This window comes from Physeter macrocephalus, chromosome 11 (assembly GCF_002837175.3).
Source record: "Physeter macrocephalus isolate SW-GA chromosome 11, ASM283717v5, whole genome shotgun sequence".
In the NCBI taxonomy this organism is placed as follows: domain Eukaryota; kingdom Metazoa; phylum Chordata; class Mammalia; order Artiodactyla; family Physeteridae; genus Physeter; species Physeter macrocephalus.
Genome location: NC_041224.1, coordinates 122,686,037 through 122,706,331, shown reverse-complemented (window position 1 = coordinate 122,706,331; position 20,295 = coordinate 122,686,037). Strand labels below are relative to the sequence as shown.

At 37.1% G+C, this 20,295-nt stretch overlaps 1 long non-coding RNA gene across 1 annotated transcript in view; it reads right to left on the bottom strand.

The window, feature by feature from the left end:
• Window positions 1-2,828, bottom strand: part of LOC114487113 (uncharacterized) — a 181,370-nt gene extending 178,542 nt beyond the window's left edge. The window contains exon 1 of the long non-coding RNA XR_003681837.2: window positions 2,668-2,828. This is a non-coding gene — a long non-coding RNA (uncharacterized lncRNA). The remainder of the gene's footprint in view (window positions 1-2,667) is intronic.
• Between the last annotated feature and the right edge of the window lie 17,467 nt (window positions 2,829-20,295).

The following is a 20,295-nucleotide window of genomic DNA, read 5'->3' as shown; positions in this document are numbered from 1 at the left end:
AACCAGAAACCCAATCCACCTTTCACAGAGTAGTAGCAAACAGCTCAGTCTAAGGTCAAATCAAGCCTTTATTTTCTCTGGTTTCAATAGCTCTTTCTGAAGACAGGTATCTTTTCCTATTTAGTCCTTAATTTGCCAACCATTTAAAATTAACCCATGACCTAAAAGAAAGAAGCAAGAGGAAATTTCACCTAGGCAGAAGGATAAAACACCTGGATAAAACATCTCAGGGCAAATGCTACAATCATTCCTCTTTCGTGATTCTTAACCAAGGATATACTGAGGATCTCCTGAGGAAGTCTTTAAAATATTAATAACTAGGCCTCGTATCTAAATATTGTATTTCAGTAGATCTGGGGTGAACCCTGAGTTACAGGGATGCTACAAAGCTTCCCAAGGGATTTTGTTATAAGCATTGGAAGTTTTCATTTGAAGGCTTCACATATGCCAAGTACAGTGTGAAAAGCTTTACACACGTTGTCTTATTTATTCTTCACAGAAACTTTATTTGTAGCTGACAATGTTGATTTGACTGTTATGTGCCAGCACCAGATGTGGGGTGAGAGAAAAATCGGCTAAGAGGCTTGAGGTAAAAGGGCCTCCACGCCTAAGAGAGAACCATAAATACAGGTGATTTCTTCCCCCTCTGGGGGTTATCATGTCTATAAATCCTGCAACAGTTATAGCTATCATGAAGTCGAAAGGAATCCTTGCCTAAAGTCAAAGCTGACACAATAAGGATGGCAGAGCAGAAAAGTATATAGTAACCAGGTTCTTAGTTTCAAGGCTCACAAACCAATAAGCCAACTCAGGCTGATTTAAGGACAAAGATAATTTGTCAAAATCATTCAGTCTGGAAAATTAGGCTCAAAGCTATATAGCTAACAACAAAACTCCCAGTTGTACAGCAGACCTGGTGCAGTGAGTGAACTGCTGCCATTCACAGAGAAACTCAGACTTGCCCCCAGCTACCTCTGCTTCCATTGCTGGGAACTCCATTTACAGCTGCCATCTCTGTGGCTGATTCTAGAGAATGGCACAGTGCATCTGCTTGGCAGAGTCTAGGGCTTAGGTCCAGTAGCCAGGAATCTTTGGAAGGCAAGTACCTGGGACCTTCAGCCTAGGAGATAGGCTCTACCCCTACCAAGAATACATAAGATGATAAATTCTTCAAAACATAGCAAGGAGGTTCAGATGCTGGGAAGCCAAAATATAAACAAACAAATAAATAAATAATAAAATGATGAATACTCACCACAAATGAAGAGAGGCTGGGTCCTAGGGGATGTTTTTAAATCACAGTAGAAGATGTCATTATACTATTCTGTTTTAGTATATGTTTAAAAGATTTTTTTTACTTAAGTGACTACATCTGTGGAAACTAACCAACGTTGATCTCATTCTCTGGTGTATTAGTTTCCTATTACTGCTAAAACAAATTACCACAAACTAACTGGATTAAAACAACACAAATGTATTATCTTACAGTTCTGTAGGTCAGAAGCTCTAAAATCAAGCTGTCAGCATTTCTTCTGTAGGGTCTAGGGGGGAATCCATTTCCAGCTTCTAGAAACTGCCCTGTGTTCTTTGGCTCATTCTATACTTCCTGCAATGGCATCACCCCATCCTCTGCTTCTGTGATCAGATCACCTGCTCAAACTCTAATCCTCTTGCTTCCCGATTTTTACTCACACCAACATCTCATTGGAGAATCTGGACCCTGTGAGTAAACATCATCCTTTCTCAATCTCACTTTGTTCAATATCAGTATCAGCAGAACACAGGACACACTCAAATAGAGAAATTTGAGGAAAGTTTAATAAAGGGACTATTTATGAAGATATGGGCATCGTATAGAGAACTACAAGAGTGAATGCAGTGCCCAATGACTGGTACAGCAGGTTGCTGTTGACCCTCTAAGCCTGAAGGTGACCAGTAATCAGAACTGAAGCACAGACAAGCTCATGGAAGAGCTATTGAGCTAATGTTGAGTGCTGCAGCCAGTGTCTTTGATCTAATTGGCCAAGGGAAAGGACTTCACCATCACTTGGTCCCAGGAGACCTGGATACTAGAAAATGTCAGAGACTTTAGTTTCTCTTCCCCACTGGCCATTTGTTTCATTTACTGTTGACTTTTGGACTTTCCTCTCTCTTAGGTGACCTGAGAGGAGTCCAGAGGTCAGCAGTTTCCCAATACACTGTTTCACCCTCATTTCAACTCATCATTCACAGAAAGAAACAATGAAATCCTTAAAGACAGGTAGGTATTAAGTTGGCAGTTTGGATACAGTTGACATATATTACATAACATTATTCAAAACCCATCACTGGTAATCTCATTCTGGCTTACCTAGGAACCAAAGAAATTTAGAGCCAGAAGCAAGCTAAGACATCATGCTGAGCAATGCACTATTTTAGACCTCAATAATCAATGACCTAAGAGTATATGGTTATTTGGTGCATGAAGATGCTTCCTCACACTCTATTCTTCCCATTATACCTAAACAATGTCAAGACTATCTCACCCCTGTGAACATCTCTGTATTTTATCACCAGTTTACTGAAGGCTGAGAAAGGTATTGAATATAACTTCATGCAAAAAATCACTGACAATACCACAGCTTTTGACAACAATATATAACAAGCAGAAGGCCACGTTTTACTCACTGCATATCCATGATTACACTGGAAGAGAAGAGTGAAGCTTGCTTGCTTGCTTATCGCTGAATTCCTTAATCGAGATTTGCCATTTTATTTGCACCTTGCAGAGCGATTCTCAGAAGACATGTAGAATGCAGTTTCAGACCCTCTTGAGTGGTTCTTCTAAAATCTTGAATATCTTCTGTTCATAAGCCCTACTGAATACAAGCACACTTACATAATGCTTTAAACTCCTTTTCCCCAGAATGCTTTAGTCAAATGAAATATTAAGCAAATCAAGAGAGAGATCTAGGTGGAAGTAACAGAGCCTCATCTAAATAAACACTGCCCTTCTCCGGCCCCTCAGTGTACTCTGAACACTCTGATTTACAGAGCCATATTTTCAAAAAGTATAGACTTATTGCTTTACAGAAAATCTCCCTACAGCATGACCCCTGAACACCTTAGAATTTGAAAAGCAAATTATAATCACATGGCTTTGTTTCAACTACTTTGCCATTTGCTTATTGCTGTCTTTCTAATTTGTTTATTGAATCAATATGAACTAGGAGTAGATGGACTTTTTCAGTAAGTAAAAATACACTAATTTGTGGTTTAATAAAGAAGCTAATCATTACTTGTTTTATCAATCCACAGTCTATAATTTGATTACTCAGATTAATGAGGGAACACAAATTGATTATAAAAATCACAGATAATTAGCAAAATGTGAAAATGGACATCAGCATATTTATGTATTCTTCTAAACAACTAAATAATCTGAATTCATTATCCTGGCATACAAATGTTTAATAAACACAGATAAGTAATGCTTCAAAACCACAAAAAAACCCACAATTACATAAGATGCATAAGCATGACATACTAAAATGGTTTCACAATTTGTTGATTTCCCATACTTGTGACAGGTGTATCAAATCTCAGTTAATTTTTTTCTCCTTTGGAAATTTGAAGGGGGGGCCACAGGTCACCCTTTATTTCCACTCCCTCCCTTATATATCCATATTCACCCCTGCATACACTCTACAGTTATGGAAATACAAATTATTCTGTACAAAGAAGGAAGAGCTTTCATTCAATATTTACTTAGTAAAATATCATTAGCCAAACATTAATGGTGCTGATGACTTAGAAGTAATATGACACGATTCCTGCTCTATTATTACAAAAACTCATTCAAAGGTGCAACTGAAGAGATCAGGTTATGAAGGCACTTCAGGATCAGCTTTGCGTATATATGGACTCATCCACATGTCATGAATTGGAAAATTTTAGAAGATCCCATCCATTTCCCACAACTTTCCTATTAGAGCTGCTTCCTAAAAGACTCACATAACATCCATAGAGATTTTACTAATGTTAATTTTTGATCCTCTAGGGAATATCTTTATGAATTTTATCTCATTAATCCCCATATCTAGTATGTTAATTAGATTTACATTTGGAAATAAGCAAATAGAGAATCAAAAAAACTAAGTGACCTCAAGTCACATAGTTAATAGCATAGCTAGGTCTCCAAGCAAATCTTATTAATCTGGTGATGCCCATACCAGCATCTCACCAACACACCTGGGGAAGACAGGCCTGGGTATGGACATCTAGAGGAGCACTGAAAGCCAGCCAGGAAGTCTTAGACTTAGTTTAGAAAGGTGATGTTTAAATTAGGGTTTAGACTTAATAGTAGTTCTCATATCACCTTTGTGTTTTTGCTTTTTTTTTTTTTAACATCTTTATTGGAATATAATTGCTTTACAATGGTGTGTTAGTTTCTGCTTTATAACAAAGTGAATCAGCTATACATATACATATATCCCCATATCTCCTCCCTCTTGTGTCTCCCTCCCACCCTCCCTATCCCACCCCTCTAAGTGGTCACAAACTATTTTTAGTTTTTTAAGGAACCTCCATACTGTTCTCCATAGTGGCTGTACCAATTTACATTCCCAATAACAGTGCAGGAGGGTTCCCTTTCCTCCACACCCTCTCCATCAGCTTTGTTTTTAAGATGTAAACAAGCATATTTTTTTCAATGGTCTATTTCAGGTGCTTTCATGATATGCAAATTCTGGTACATTCAGACCAGCTTATAAAATGTGATCATATATGCACTTTCCAGAAAAAGAGTTTTGGTTTTGCTTTTTAAGAAAGCCATTTACTTTTTGGAAGTTCTATGGGAGCAGAGACCTTTCTGTGGCACGTATTCCTGTCATCTCCAGTGCTTAGAATACTGGCACTCATTGAATGAATGAAATCAATTCTATATAATAATTCAAGGATGGAGAAACAAAAATAACTGCAAAAAGGAGAAAAGTAATAGAGTATAAACTACTAGATATCTAATGAGGCAGGCAGTCATTTAACAATCCATAAGTTTACTGTAAGAATAGAGCAAATCCAGCATCTTTTCAATGCAGAAAATAAAATGGTCAAGTTCAAGATAAGTGATGATTGATAAAAATACATGCTTCTTGAGTGGCATCAAATTATGATAGTTCCGCAGACAAAAACATGCCTTTAATGTAGGGCTCCTTGAAGAAGTGGTTGATTCCACTGCTGGGGCAGGGAAAAATACAAAAGGACCTGGAGCATCTTGTGATACTTAAACATAGGTAAATGCTTAAAGGAAAGAGAAAAAAATGTGGGGAAATGTTAAAGGGGCATAGGAATTGACGTCAAAGCTCACAATGGCCAAAGCTGGAACAATTTGAGCAAAAATATAAATAATGATAGTAATAAATTCTAAGCCAAAGAATAAAATAAGTATCCATGAGTCCAAATTGACACAAATGACTGAATAAATAAACATAACAAGGGACAAATATTCCTTCAGAACAATCCAATTAATAAATGTAGAAAAAAATAAGAGAAATTAAAAATCACCACTACACCACCACAGTAAAAATTGCTGCATGCAAGATCCACTGAAGAACACTAAATTTAATTGATGAAAGATTAAGGAGAAGCTGGGTATATCTGCATAGGCTTAAAGTATCTCACCCCAAAGTTATTAAAAAGTCAGACACAGTAACTTTACAGTGGAGGAACATGACAGGCACCACCTTGACCAAATGATCAAGGTTAACTCCCCAGTAATAAGACTTATGGATATCATGTATCCCCTGATATGATGCATTGAGAAGTACATCTCATTTCTGTGTCATTCTTCCCCAATATCCATAACGTCAATTTAATTATGGGAAAACAGAGAAATCCAATTGAGGAACATCCTACCAAAGCACCTAAACAGTACTGTTGTAAAGTGTCAAGATGAGGAAAGATAAGGAGAGACCAGAACTGTCACAGATCAAAGACAACTAAAGACTTATGACAACTAAATGCAATATGCCATCCTGGATTGGATACTGGAACAAAATAAAGACAGTAGTGGAAAAACTGGTGAAATACAATATAGTCTGTAGTTTAGTGGCATATCAATATTAATTTCTCATTTAATTAATTTAATTGGTTATATACAATGCTAATATTGGAAGCTTGGTAAAAGGCAAGTGAAAAATCTGTTCTTTGCGCAACTCTTTGGTAAGTCTAGAATTAATTCAAAATAACAAGTTTGTAAAAGTAGTGCCACAAAGGACCTAATTTAGGTAGGACCATTAGGGAGGGGAAGACTTCCCCCAGACAATGGTGTTTAAACAGAGACATGAAGCATAAGGAAGTATCACCTTCTCTAATCCAAACTATCCATAATGTAATATTTCTTATATAATTCCAAAAAATAATTTGTATTAAAAATATTTTATATTAACATTTTAAGTTTCAGAGATTATTCCAATAGTTGTATTAAGACTTGTAGTGACAATTTAATGGATTAGAAGTAATGTATCTAGAAGACTATGATCTTGTGTGTATGAATGAGATGTTAAATTTTCATGCAATGTAAAAACCTTGAGAATTGTTTTTTAGCTTTATATTCAACGATAGTATTCAAAACCATATATTACTTGATCCTAAACTCTAGGTAGTAACAAGTAGCAGGCACATCATGGGAATTTTAGTTTATGAAATGTGAGAAAAGAAGACAAACTCTCCTCTACTGCTCTCTCACACCTCACCTGATTCCAGGTCATTTCCTCATCATTCTTTTGGTCCCTTCCATGAAGTTATCTTTCCCACTAAAACAGGACAAATAAATCTAGACATCTACTGATTAGAAAGCATGTACCATAGTCAGATTATTTAGGGACACAGGTTGATAATGAAAGCAATTTTGAAGATCATCTAATCCAGTGGTTCTCAACTCCATCAGACCCAACACCTCTTTTTATATCAAATGTTTAATCATGGCCCCTTTATTTTCCTGAAATTGAAATTCAAAGATAATATAGCCAACCTGCACACAATTTCAAATACGTGTATATAATCCCATACTGTAATAAAAAGGAGAATGACAAGGAAATTAATTTAAAATAAATAATATGTATTCCAAACTGTAGATGCTTGGGCAAAACTACACCAGAAAACACGAAGTAGTCAGACACAAGCTCTACATAAATCACTGTGACTGTCACTGCTACAAATGAAGACTGACATAAGAGTATTAGCAACTCAAATTCCATGAGAAACATGCTGCTGGAACATCATTTTCTCGATAGTAAACAACTCTTTGAAAATCCCAAAGAAAACAAAATTTTCTTCCAATGTACACCTACCGATTCTGGTAAAATACAACATCTGTTAAATTTTGAACCTATATTTCTTAAAGCCATGCCGAAAATACTTTGTTATATGTGTAAAATGATTTTGTTTCTCAGAAAATTATAAACAGGTTTTGTTTGCCTATATGAATGTTCCCTGGGACATATAAAAGTCTCACTGGATGCAGGACTATTTTTTGTTGTGTTGGACTCTTTTACCCATTTCAGGACATTAGGTATTTCTGATTTCCACCCAATAAATGTGAATCGAGTTCCCCAAATCATTTTGACAATTATAAACATCCCCACAGATTTCCTAGCTACCCCTAGGACATTAAGACCACCACACAGACCAGCACTCATTTAACAGACAAGGAAGTTGAGGCTCAGAGTGTGCACTTTCCCATGATTAGTACGGTAGTTAAAGATCAAACTAATGCTATAATGACATAAAGTTCTTCTTACTATGATGTGCTGCATCTCTTCCATTCCTTCAGTACTTGGTATTCAATATGTAAATTAGAACTTTCCCATGCTCCATCAACACCAAATAACAAAACTGCTGCCTCTCTTGAAAACTTTATCTTCTCCCTTGAGATCCATTAGCTGCAAGAGCCAAAGGCATCCTTTGTAGCATTCCCTGTGAATCAGCTTTCAGGCCCAATCTCCTATTCTCTCCCTCCTGTATAATAGCCCCAAGCCAAGCCTACTGAAATATTCAGGGATTCTCACCTCAAACTAGGAAGAATTTATGACTATATTACATCAAATATCTCTTTCATCCAACACAATGCAGAATTAGTTCTAAATCTGGTAGAAAGTTGAAAAGAAAGGAGGATCAAGAGGAGGTGTGCTATTATCAACTGTGAGGCAATCTTCACAAGTTGCAATATCTCTTCACTGTAGACATACATGGGGTTTTAGTAAGCAGCCATCTGAGCCACTCAGTACATACTGCATTTCTGATAACTGGTAATACCACAATGTTTTAATATTATATTAGGTAATTAGTTATCCAACTAACCTCACATTGAGGAAATGTTTCCCAAAGAAAAACAGGCTTTTGTTATACCAAACATCTTTTATATATGTTCTACCATTGGATAAGATAAAGTTATTGTACATATCAGTTTCTTTCTACTACTTTTGGGTATTAAATCATAGTCCTTTATGAAGGAATAGATTCTGGGGAAATGTTCTTAATATTAGCATTCTTTGCATTGACAGAATCCCTAAAACGACCTGTCAAAATGAGAAAGGCCTTTATCCCCAATGATTCTGTAGACATCCTCAGACAAATGAGACACAAATCCTATCTCACATAAAGGATAATTAAAAATATCTAATTTAAGGTTCATGAAGTTATTTCTGAAATAATGTGTCATCATGTGAAATGTAATATGTTTCTCATAGAAATATTTGTCCTACATTTAAAGTCCATCAAAGTTTTGACTTGTTAGGGATTTCACTTAAATGATTCTTAACAAAAGGTAAATTTCTATTTTAAGAAGAATTAACATTCAGTGAAAAGATTCCAAAGGCATTTTGTTCAAAGAATAAGTGCTTCAGAAGGTATTAGAAAACAAGAATTTGGAAAATACCTTTAAAATAATGGATTTATGAACTAAACGATGAACACCGAATTCTATCTTTAAAGAGTATGTTTGTTTATTTATCAATCTGCAAATTAGGAGAAAATGTTTTTTTAAACATACGTAACATTTTTTCCTTTTTTATTTCGTTTTTCATGCTTCTACTACACACACACACACACACACACACACACACACACACACACACACACACACACACCCCTGAAACAAGCACAGTATGAGCCCAACCCAATCCTTTATCTCCAAAACAAAAATTCATTAAAGCATTTCCCTAATAGATGGAAGTATTTTCTAGGAATTTAAGAAAGATACACTTGGCTACATTCAGCTCTATTCAAGAGGTATGTGCTGGGCATTTGGAGTAATAAGATATGTAATATAAAATTCCTGCTGTAGGTAAAATTCAAAGATAACCAAAATGATGATAAATGAAGATATAGTATTCTAAGTTACGTTCCCGATTAACATTTATTTTCACTGAGAAATTTCATCTAACCCCACCCATGGCCATCTCCACCAGACCTCCAACAGGCACACATAAATCATAGCCTCACCTTTGGTAAAAATTTGGGCTTTCTCCTATATTCCAATCTAGATCCATCACAGCAAGTATCTTTTAAGTCACCAACTTGGGGTCCATTTTAAAGCCTGTGCATGCAAGCTCACTCCCTTCCTCCCAAGGGACTGGAAAGGAAAAGGAAATACAGCCAAGGACCACAGGAAGTCCTAATACCACAGAGATCCCCACCTGTTCAGGGGAGTTTATTATTTAATTACCAGGGGGACTTATGGAAAAAATGGGGAGGGTTAGCTCCAAAAACAACTTTAAACTAGAGGCTTTCATCCCTATAACTAGCTTTTATTCTTTAATAGATCTTTCAAAGTGACATGTAAATTAACCAAATTTTCAGTATGGTCATCTGAGATGAACAGGTTTTTTCATGGTTTACCATGAACACATGTGGTGGCACTGCTGCTACTCTAACCAATGCCACTTTGGGTGAAGGTCCAGGAACAGCTCATATCCTATCTTCCGACCTATCTGCAGTGCTCAAGAGAATGAATGCCCACCTTTCTCTACTGAAAAAAAACTCACTCTCCCAATGTGCTGGCCCAAAGTGTCTTTCCACCACTGATGAAGTCCAGGAGGAATCATACCATGACACTCTGGCCCAAAGGTTGATATGTTAGCAATTACTTGATTCTCTGATGCATCGTTTGGCAGGGTTCTTTACGTACCATGCTTGAGGATATGCTGCTAATGAAATGCACCTTGTTGTAAAATATAAGAATTAGGAAGCCTAACCACTAATTTTATTAATTAGCTATACCTACAAAACTTGTAGGTACATACAAACTATGAAATTCCAAACTCAGCTGATCAGGAAGAAACTATCCTTTAAAACGAGAGGAGACAAGAAAGAAAGAAATTTCCATAAAGCAGCATTTAGAATTGAAAGCACAACTTGCTTAACTAGAAAATAGAAGTCACTTATAATCATGAAAATACTTTATTGATTTTTTAAAACTAATAAAGTACATGTCTCCTGAAAAGTGATTTTTGAAAGCATATTGCTAAACTGCATTGTGCTGTTAAATAAGCATTTGTACACCAACTCTGTGTCAAGTAACTGTAACAGTGTAAAATCAGTTAATGAAGCTTCAAAAAAATTGACCTGGGAATACTACAAGAAGCAAAGAAAACAAGTTGTTTTTCATCTACTTAAGCAATTCAGTGACTGCATCTTGATTACCAAGTCAAAGTTAGTACAGCATTTCCCTAGAATCTGATTAGCCTGGAGCTCTTTTGGTAAAAACATGGAATGTCTTTTCATTGTTGTTATCAAAATGTTATGGGACAGCTAATAAGAAAAACTCCACTCTGCATTTTAATGGAAAAGGTGACCTTGGTTTACCAAAATAAAATAAAAATTAGAAGAGATACCAATCTGATCTTTCTGTGAAAGTGATCAGATTCTACTGACAGTACTTCAGATACCTCCCTGTCCCACAGCTCTAAGGTGAGAAATCTACTCATCTAACATTTTCTTCTAAGGTTTGTGTGTTTATTTGCTGTTTGTTTTCTGACCTGCCCACCTCATCACTCTAAGATCAAAAATCATCTACTCATAGCCATTTATAATCTTAAGGTTGGTTTATTTACTTGTTTTGTAACTTTTCCATCTCATACCTTCCCTCTTCATCTTTTTGGTTCTCTAAATGAATTCTGCCAGTATTCTACCAATCATCTCCTGGGAGTTGAAGAAATAAGGCTATTATAGCAGCCACCAGTATGCCTGAGCAGTTTCCTATAAGAAGACACTCAAAATAACATGTTTCATAGATCTGTAAAATCTCAGAAATAAAAGGAACTTAAAGACTATTTAATCCAACCACTCTGTTAATCTTCGCCAAGTGGCTAACTTTAAAACATCTGCAATGACATTTAGCTTACTACTTCTCAATTATAGCCAATTCAATTTTTAGCTGATTCTAATGACCAGGACAAAATATAATTCCCAAATCTTCTACCCAGTGATCCTAGTTCTATACCTTAGAGCACGCCTCCAAAGAGGGGCAGGGGGTAGAAATCAACTGATTCTTTCTCATCAGACCTTCAAAGATTTGAAGACAGCAATCTTATCTGTATTTATTTTTCTTTCCATTTTGCTAACTATGTCCATTTCCTTCCATTTTTCTTATTTGATGTGATTTCAAGCACCTATACCTAAACACACTCCTCTTTTGGGACCAAGTAGAATTTAGAATCTGGACTGAGCCAGGGGACAGTAACCTATCCTAGGTGGCTATCTTAGGTAGGGAAGTTCTGAGTCAAATCCTTGAAGGAGAGCTAAGAATTTAAACCCGTGACAACCAATACCAATGATAACTCTAGAACTGCAGAAACAGAATTAATAGCAAGAATCATAGCCTAGAGCCTATGGCTAGGCAGACACAGGAGTAGATTGGAGACACCAGGAGGACGATCTGGAATGCATTAGAGTATGGGTGGCTCATCTTTATCAGCTAGTTGTTATGTGTACCTGTGAAGAGCTGGATCAAAATCTCCACATAAAGATGGAGAGGTCCACATCCCAGGGCACTCCTACAAGGTTATAAAGGGCCCATTCACAACTAATGGCCCAATATCCCAAAGGTGACAAATATGTATTATAACTGTCTGGACTGCAATGGGATATGAAACATGACAGCACATGAGTAAACAAAATAAGCCATTTACATGATGAACATTAAATCCAGTTTATTTTCTGTGACAATGTAAAAAACTGCAATGTTTTTAAACAAAATAAAAGCTTTAAACAAAGATAAACTAGAATGCATCCCATAGAGAGAATCACCTTTATCTCAGACGGTGCCATAGCAACTTTACCTGTAATAGCCAAAAATTGGAAACAACCACGTAGCCATAAACAGGAATGGATAAACAAATTGTGGTATAACCATACAATGTAATACTATTCAGAAAAAAAGGGAATGAATTAACGTGGTTGAATCCCAAAAATATTATGTTCAGCAAAAGAAGATATAAAAGAGTACATACTGTATGACTTCAGTTTTAGGAAATTACAAACAAGGCTAATCTAAACTATAGTGTCAGAAAGTAGATCATTCATTGCCTAGATCTAGGGGTGGGGATTCCCTCACCAGGCATGAGGGAATTTTTTAGGGTGATGAAAATGTTCTATGTATTGATTATTATGGACGTTACATGAGTGGACCTATTTGTCAAAACTCATTGAACTATACACTTAAAATAGGTACATTTAATCAAATATAAATTATACCTCATTAAAGTAGATTTTTATAGAAATGTATTTGAAAACATTAGAATTAGCTCTTAAACCCCTTACCCACATTCAGGGTATAAAAGATCAAGAGTGAAGATAGTTTCAACAAAAAAAATTTTTCTGATGGAGCTATTTGGATCCTGAGGACTCCAACCTTTCTAAAAATCGAGGGAAGATGTCTTTTCTTGCCTTAAATCTAGTGAAAAAGATTCAACAGGAGTACTCAGAAAGCCTAATAACTGCTATTTCAGAGTGGGAGAGAGACTGAATTAATGTCTGACTCACACTTGAGAAACCTAAAGCCAGAAGCATTGATGGCAGAACAAAAATGAGATAGCAGTTTGGTGATTTATCCTGCCCACATAGAATGCATCAGAACAAAAGATTCTAGAGGGTTTTCTGGGAGCCATGTGCAAGAGAACACTAGAGTGGGGTCATTTTAGGTCTTGTCTAAGAGGTGGGCTAGAAAGATAACGAGTCTTCAGCATAAAGTAGCTGTATGTGAATGGCTGAATTCTCAGGGGCTGAAGAAGCTGTAAGAGACAAGGTGCAATAAAGGGGCACCTTCCCTTGTCAAGGTAGCTCTAGATAAGAGGTCTCCAGAAAATGGAGCACCTCTAAAGAAGCCACAGATAAGTCCCACAGCAGAGAGTCATACTTAAGCACCCACCAAGCTCCAGAGAACACAAGGTCAGTTTTTGTAGCACCAATAAAGAATAAAACTTCCCTGCCCTTTTTACATCTTCACCATACCCCTACCCCTCTCAAATCCCAGAGGAGTCAGAAATCATGGTTATCAGGCACAGAGAGAAAAGTAAACATACAAGGCATGGAATGAAAGACGCTGTCAGTATACTCCCTTTCTAACTGCATGCAGTAGCCCATGGAAAGTTCAAGCTCAGGGACAGAACTTTTCACTTTAAATCAAGTTTGAAATTTTGACAATCCTATGGAATTAGGCAATTTAATTTCTGGACCAATACAATTTGTATTACATATGAATAATCAGAAAAGGTCCTGACTTTTTGGACAGTTGCAGGAAAAGAAATATTTCCAATGAATGAATTTTAAAGGAATACTGAAGACAAAAGTAAATTTGCTCCTATACCCTCGCTCTTTATGTCCCGCACTTCCCTGGAAATTCACACGTTGGAAACTAACCCCCAATGTGATGTCATTAGGAGGTGGGAGCCTTTGAGATGCGATGAGGTCATGAGGGTAGAGCCCTCATGAATGGGATTAGTGGCCTTATAAAAGAAGCCCCAGAAAGATACTTTGCCCCTTCTACCATTTGCTACCTTCTACCACTTCTCACCAAACACCAAATTTCCCAGCACCTTAATCTTGTACTTCCCATCCTCCAGAACTCTGAGAAATACATTTGTTTTTTATAAGCTACCTAGTCGGATACAGCAGCCCAGACAAAGACAATTGTTTTCTGATTCTATCCCATGATTTGTACTTGTCCAAAATAACAGCTACACTAATTAGTAGACTCCATGGGTGAGCAGAGGCTGTGCTAGGTAGAACCACCACACAACAGAACTTTAGGAGGGGATATGCACAGAGACATGGCGTGAAAGCCACCCCTGGTGTTGGGCAGCACAGCAGCCCTGATACCAGGAGCTTTGCAGGTATAATTTCTTAACAAGGAAAGGGTTAATCACACAGCTCTGCCCTTATTTAGCCAGTCACAAGGTCAAGATTAAGCACTGGGTCTCCCACTTCTTAGATGAACATTCTGTCAAACTAGTTTAACCTTGTCATTTCTACTTTCTAAAGGCCAAAAGGCTTTTGTTTTCTGCACAGAATATTCAGTAACTGTTGAATAAAGCAATGAGTGAATCAGTTTAATCAGTCAAATGGTACCCAGCTCTAATGCCACCATTCAGCTGAGATTTTCTAGCTCTTGTGATTTTTATTCAACTTGATTGTTTTACTGCTAAATCTTAGTATATGATTAGATAAAACAGAATCATATTTACCACCCACTAAGCAATGTTTTTACAGAAGTCATTTTATCTGTTAGAAAAAAACAAAAGCCTGTCCTCTTTCACCAATCAAAACCAAATAAACAGAAATGATCAGGAATATAGATGTCTTCATTTAACAATCAGGTATTAGATTACATTTGCCCAACACAGTGGCTTCAGCCAAAAGTGAAATTGTTGACTTAAATGACTGAAACAGCCTGGATTAGAATAGCTTCTAGTCCTAACTTATTAAAACCACCGGGACCAGATTTTTCTTCCCCTCTTGCCAAGCTCTATTTCATCTGGATAGGATTAGGATGGATTGAATTAGGACCTAATTCAATGGATTAGGTCCATTCTCAGACAGCCTCTTCTCTAGTGACAGTAATGTGGCTACAGAAATTGCCTGTGATATATCTTCTCAGGTCAAAGTCTAACAGCAAGGATAGAGCCTGATTCCCTGATACATATTTTATAGTCCCTGAATTTAGTGCCTATGGATAAAGGGTTAACAAAATCATTTCCCACTCTGAGTGAGAATCTGACTTTGGGTCAACTGTCTAGCTCTCTTCTCCTAGAAATCTGATAAGAGTCAAGAGTCAACTACATTGTTAGACAACATTTCTTACAATAAAAATGATGCTTGATTAGTAATCTGCACCAGGACTTGGAGGAAATATAAATCAACTAAACAGCTGATGAGGTTGCCATGCTTTGGGCTCCCGAGTTCAGTGACTCATAACTGATACTTCCCTTACAGAGAACCTGGAAGCTAGGCCTATGGATTTGTTACAGAAGATATTGGCTCTTATAGGGCATGTCTTTCTCACCTGTGCAATATGGATCTTGTTTTCTTGCCCCTGAGCTGTATTGCTATGCTGGACTGCTAAAAGGTCTCTTGCAGAGAAAGCATGTCTAATGCCACAGGCAAGCTGTTTTCTCTCCTATAACCTTCTGAGTAGACTAGTACAGGGTAACGTATGGAAGTGAGTTTAAATGTCTAGTGTAGCGGTGAAGGCCCCTCTGGTAGGTGTTGCAGTGCTCATCTCTGAACCAATAACCGTAATGAGAAGAACAGAAGTAATTGATTGGAATAACCTGAGGTTACATGTTCTACCCCAGGAACAGAGGGATTTGAGCTGCTTCACTGAAAGTACAGAGAACAAGAGTGCAGCAGGAGTGGCTCTGTTGAAGCTCAATCAGAGTTCCTCTCCAAGAAGAATTAAATGCCCAGCAGCCAAAAGAGTAAATATTTACTATGCAATCGACTCTTACCTACACACCACAAAGTACATAGGATTCAAATTCATGCCTCAACCAAATGACTAATAATTACATATCAGAAACCTATGAGAGTATGCCTGCAAATAATCAAAAAAGCTGCAAATACTAAAATTTCAAATGCTAAAAATCAGTAAGTCATTGCTAGTAGCTCTCTAGAAACAATAATCTACAACTAAACTTTGACCTACTTATTAGGGCTCCCATCAAAGGATTCAAGAATTCTTTGTTAAAATTTTATTGCTTTCATTCCAAACTGTTTAATGTGAAAAAAATGAAATTAATTTAAATCCAAGAGGCAATTAAACACAGTTAAGAGCAGAGACTTTAAATGTAGAATATGTGGGTTTGAAGCCTACTGCCTCTAACTAGCTGTTGATTTTGTGCAAAGTTAAATTAAATCTATGATTTTCAGTTTGCTCATATGGAAAATGAGGATGATACCTATCCTCACTGGGTTATTTTGAGAAGTAAACAAGTAAAAATACATGTAAAGCAACAGTGCCTGGCACAAAGGAAGAAGCGGCAAGTATTACTAATAATAGCATAATCATCCCAAGAATTTAAAAATCTGATGTATGTAATCTGCATCTCAACCTAACATTTTTTTTCATACCTGTAGTTACTCTCAAAGTAATAAAATTTTGTGACTTTGGGGATAATAGGCATCAAGTAAGAGAGAAAGCTTTATTTAATCAAATTTGAAAAGACGGTTAAGTTGTAGCACAAAATAAACAAAAATATGATTCTGAAGAAAGTCAATTATTTGTGCAGATATTCCTATGCTTTGAAATTTAGGGGTCTGATGAGGGTCTCAGGGATCTATCCCTGGTAAATATATCAAAGATCTGCAAAACTAGGTCTGCAATAAAGAACCAGGGCTACACAGGGTAAGTTCCAAGTCATTTCAGGAAACAACACCGGTGGGCTCATCATGTGCTAGGCAGCATCCTTGTAAAACTCACAGCCTAGTGGGTAAGAAAGACCCATGAGTAAGTAAAAGCAACGTGATGTGCTAAGTGCTGTGTGGGGACATGCACTGGGTGTTCTCTTCCCACAAAGGAGGGACTGAAAACCCAAGATGCCTTTTAGTCAGATTAAATTCACTCCATTCCACTTTGGTACCTCCTCTTTGCCTGTCTGTAAGAACATTAATGGTAACATACCAGCCATTCCCACTTCTTAGACAGGCCTGTGTGAGCCGTGAATTAATGTACATTAAATCATTCAGCTTTTCTGAAAAAAGTTACTGCAGGAAAACCCAAGAGACTGTCGCTGAGATGATCACAGCTTCCTGCAATTTACTGTTATCTTTATCAAAGGAAACTGCGTGAGCACAAACATGGTTTTGCCATTATTTCAGAAGCATAAAGAAGGTGAATACCACACAAATACATAATAGCCCACAAAATGAGAACCTAAAATCTATTCTGATAAAAGAGAGACTTTCTACATTTTTTTTCCCTAAGGCCAGCAGGAAGAAAAAATAATTGCTTCTGAAGAATTCTGTAAGGTCTTCATGTTTCTAAAAAGGGAAGAGAATAGGGATAGGAATACAAAAGAATTTTAGAACTGGAAGTGAGTTTAAAGATTATCAAATCCGCCTTCTTTATTTCAAGTATACCCACAGAGCTTAAGCAGCTCACCTAAACTAATGCAGGGGTCAGGGGTAGCAGTCAGGCCTTAAAGCTCCCCCAACTATGGGAAGCAGCACTCACAGTTATCAATATTTTAAGGTCTCTCATTGAATTGACACTATTGTATTGTTTATGGTTCAGATTCACAGCAAGTTAAATAGGCTTTTGTTTCCAAGACTAGAAATCTACTATATTTAACATTGCTTCTATTGAAAAAAAGAAAAGAAAACTTTCAAAATTTCAAGAAAACTTAACAAATAAAACCTCCGTAACACAACCCATTTTTAAGTCCATTCTTGTGTATTAATCATACAGGTTTTCTTATGTTCATTCTGGCTGGGGACTTCCTTTTTATGCCCCAGTTTGACACATTTCCTATTTTATTACCTTTCAATTTTTTGCTCAATAATTATCCTGAATGTAAATATTGGAAGCCTACTAGATAGTGTTTGTCTATTTGATTTTGAGTAAGAAATTTGATGCTGTACAGATTTGATGTTGAGTAAGAACTGCCCTCAGGAAGAGACGACATAAAGTAAGAATGTCAAAATGCTTATTATCCATTGTGCAATTTCAGGTCTTCCTCCTAAAACCCACCATACTCTACACTTTCACCAATTGACATAAAATGTGACTCTTCTCTTTAAACCAGAAGTTTAGTGTCCTAAACTACATGATGGTTCACTCCCACTTAAAAAAATGCTGAAGGATTTCACTGTTAGAGAGGCACAGCTTGAAATGCATCATAAACTAAAACAATCATCAGGGTATTCACTGTCATATTTTCTTCACCCACCTTAATGGCAAAGCTCTTGACACTCAGAATGTGTTTAGCTGTCTAATGGAAAATAACACAAAAAACAGTAAAATTTGCAAGTCACCTTCCAAAGTTGCTTCCCTGAACTTGGACTGAAATTGAGCAAAGATAACCAAAATATAGATCAAGTATGTTATTTGGGGCTACATTTTTTTTTTCAACATTTAGCTTTTTTTTTTTTTAAGTTATTTTTAGCATTCAGGATTTCTTTTTTTTTAATTTTATTTATCTATTTATTTATTTTTGTCTGTGTTGGGTCTTCATTTCTGTGTGAGGGCTTTCTCTAGTTGCGGCGAATGGGGGCCACTCTTCATGCCTCAAGTTGCAGGGAGAACTTCCCACAGGGCAGACATAAATAATAAGTCATTCATTCCTCCACCAAAAAGCTCCCTAGAGAAACCAAGGTCTCTTAAAGAGACACCTTCACAGTTGTCTACATGATACACAGGTGTTTCCTTAAACAACTGCAGGTCTCACATTAACACTGCTGAGAAGCAGGTCACTGTGTTTGGGGGAGGGAAGCACCAACATAGATTTATTTTGCTTGTCCTAGAACATCATATGATGTAATCAAACAATATGTACTCTTCTGTAAAGCTTCTTTCACTCAGCTTGATGTGTGACTTTTACCCGCGTTGCCATATATAACAGTAACTTTTTCCTTCTTATTGCTAAGTAGCATTCTGTTATGACTATACTTCAGTTTGTTTATCTAGTCTCTATTCATGAACATCTAGGCTTTTTCCAGTTTGCGTCCATTATGGATAAAGCGGCTATGAATATTTTTATAAAGTCTTTTTCTGGACATAAGTTTTTATTTATCTCAGGTAAAAACCCAGGATTAGGACTGCCAGGCCAGAGGGTAGGTATATATATTTAGATTTAATAGAAACTATCAGACCTTATTCCAAAACAGTTGTACCATTTCCACTCCCACGAACAACGTGTGAGAGTTCTGGTTACTCCACATCCTTGCCAACATTTGGTATTGTCAGTCTTTCTAGTTTGTAGCTAATCTGGTAATCGTGCAGTAGTATCTCATTAGTACTTTTGCTTATTTATGTTTTTTTAATGTTTATTTATTTATTTTCTCATTAGTCATCCATTTTATACATATGAGTGTATACATGTCAATCCCAATCTCCCAATTCATCCCACCGCCACCACACCCACCCCCTGCCGCTATCCCCCCTTGGTGTCCATACAATTGTTCTCCACTTCTGTATCTCAATTTCTGCTCTGCAAACCGGTTCATCTGTACCATTATCTAGGTTCCACATATATACGTTAATATTCAATATTTGGTTTTCTCTTTCTGACTTACTTCACTCTGTATGACAGTCTCTAGATGCATTCATGTCTCTACAAATGACCCAATTTCGTTCCTTTTTATGGCGGAGTAATATTCCATTGTATATATGTACCACATCTTCTTTATTTATTTATTTTTTTTTGTGGTATGCGGGCCTCCCCCTGCTGTGGCCTCTCCCGCTGCGGAGCACAGGCTCCGGATGCGCAGGCTCAGCGGCCATGGCCCACGGGCCCAGCCGCTCTGTGGCATGCGGGATCCTCCCAGACCGGGGCGGGAACCCGGCCCCCCCGCATCGGCCGGCGGACACGCAACCACTGCGCCACCAGGGAAGCCCCCCACATCTTCTTTATACATTCATCTGTCGATGGGCATTTAGGTTGCTTCCATGACCTCGTTATTGTAAATAGTGCTGCAATGAACATTGAGGTGCATGTGTCTTTTTGAATTATGGTTTTTTCTGGGTATATGCCCAGTAGTGGGATTGCTGGAGCATATGGTAATTCTATTTTTCCTTTTTTTTTTTTTTTTTTTTTTTTTTCG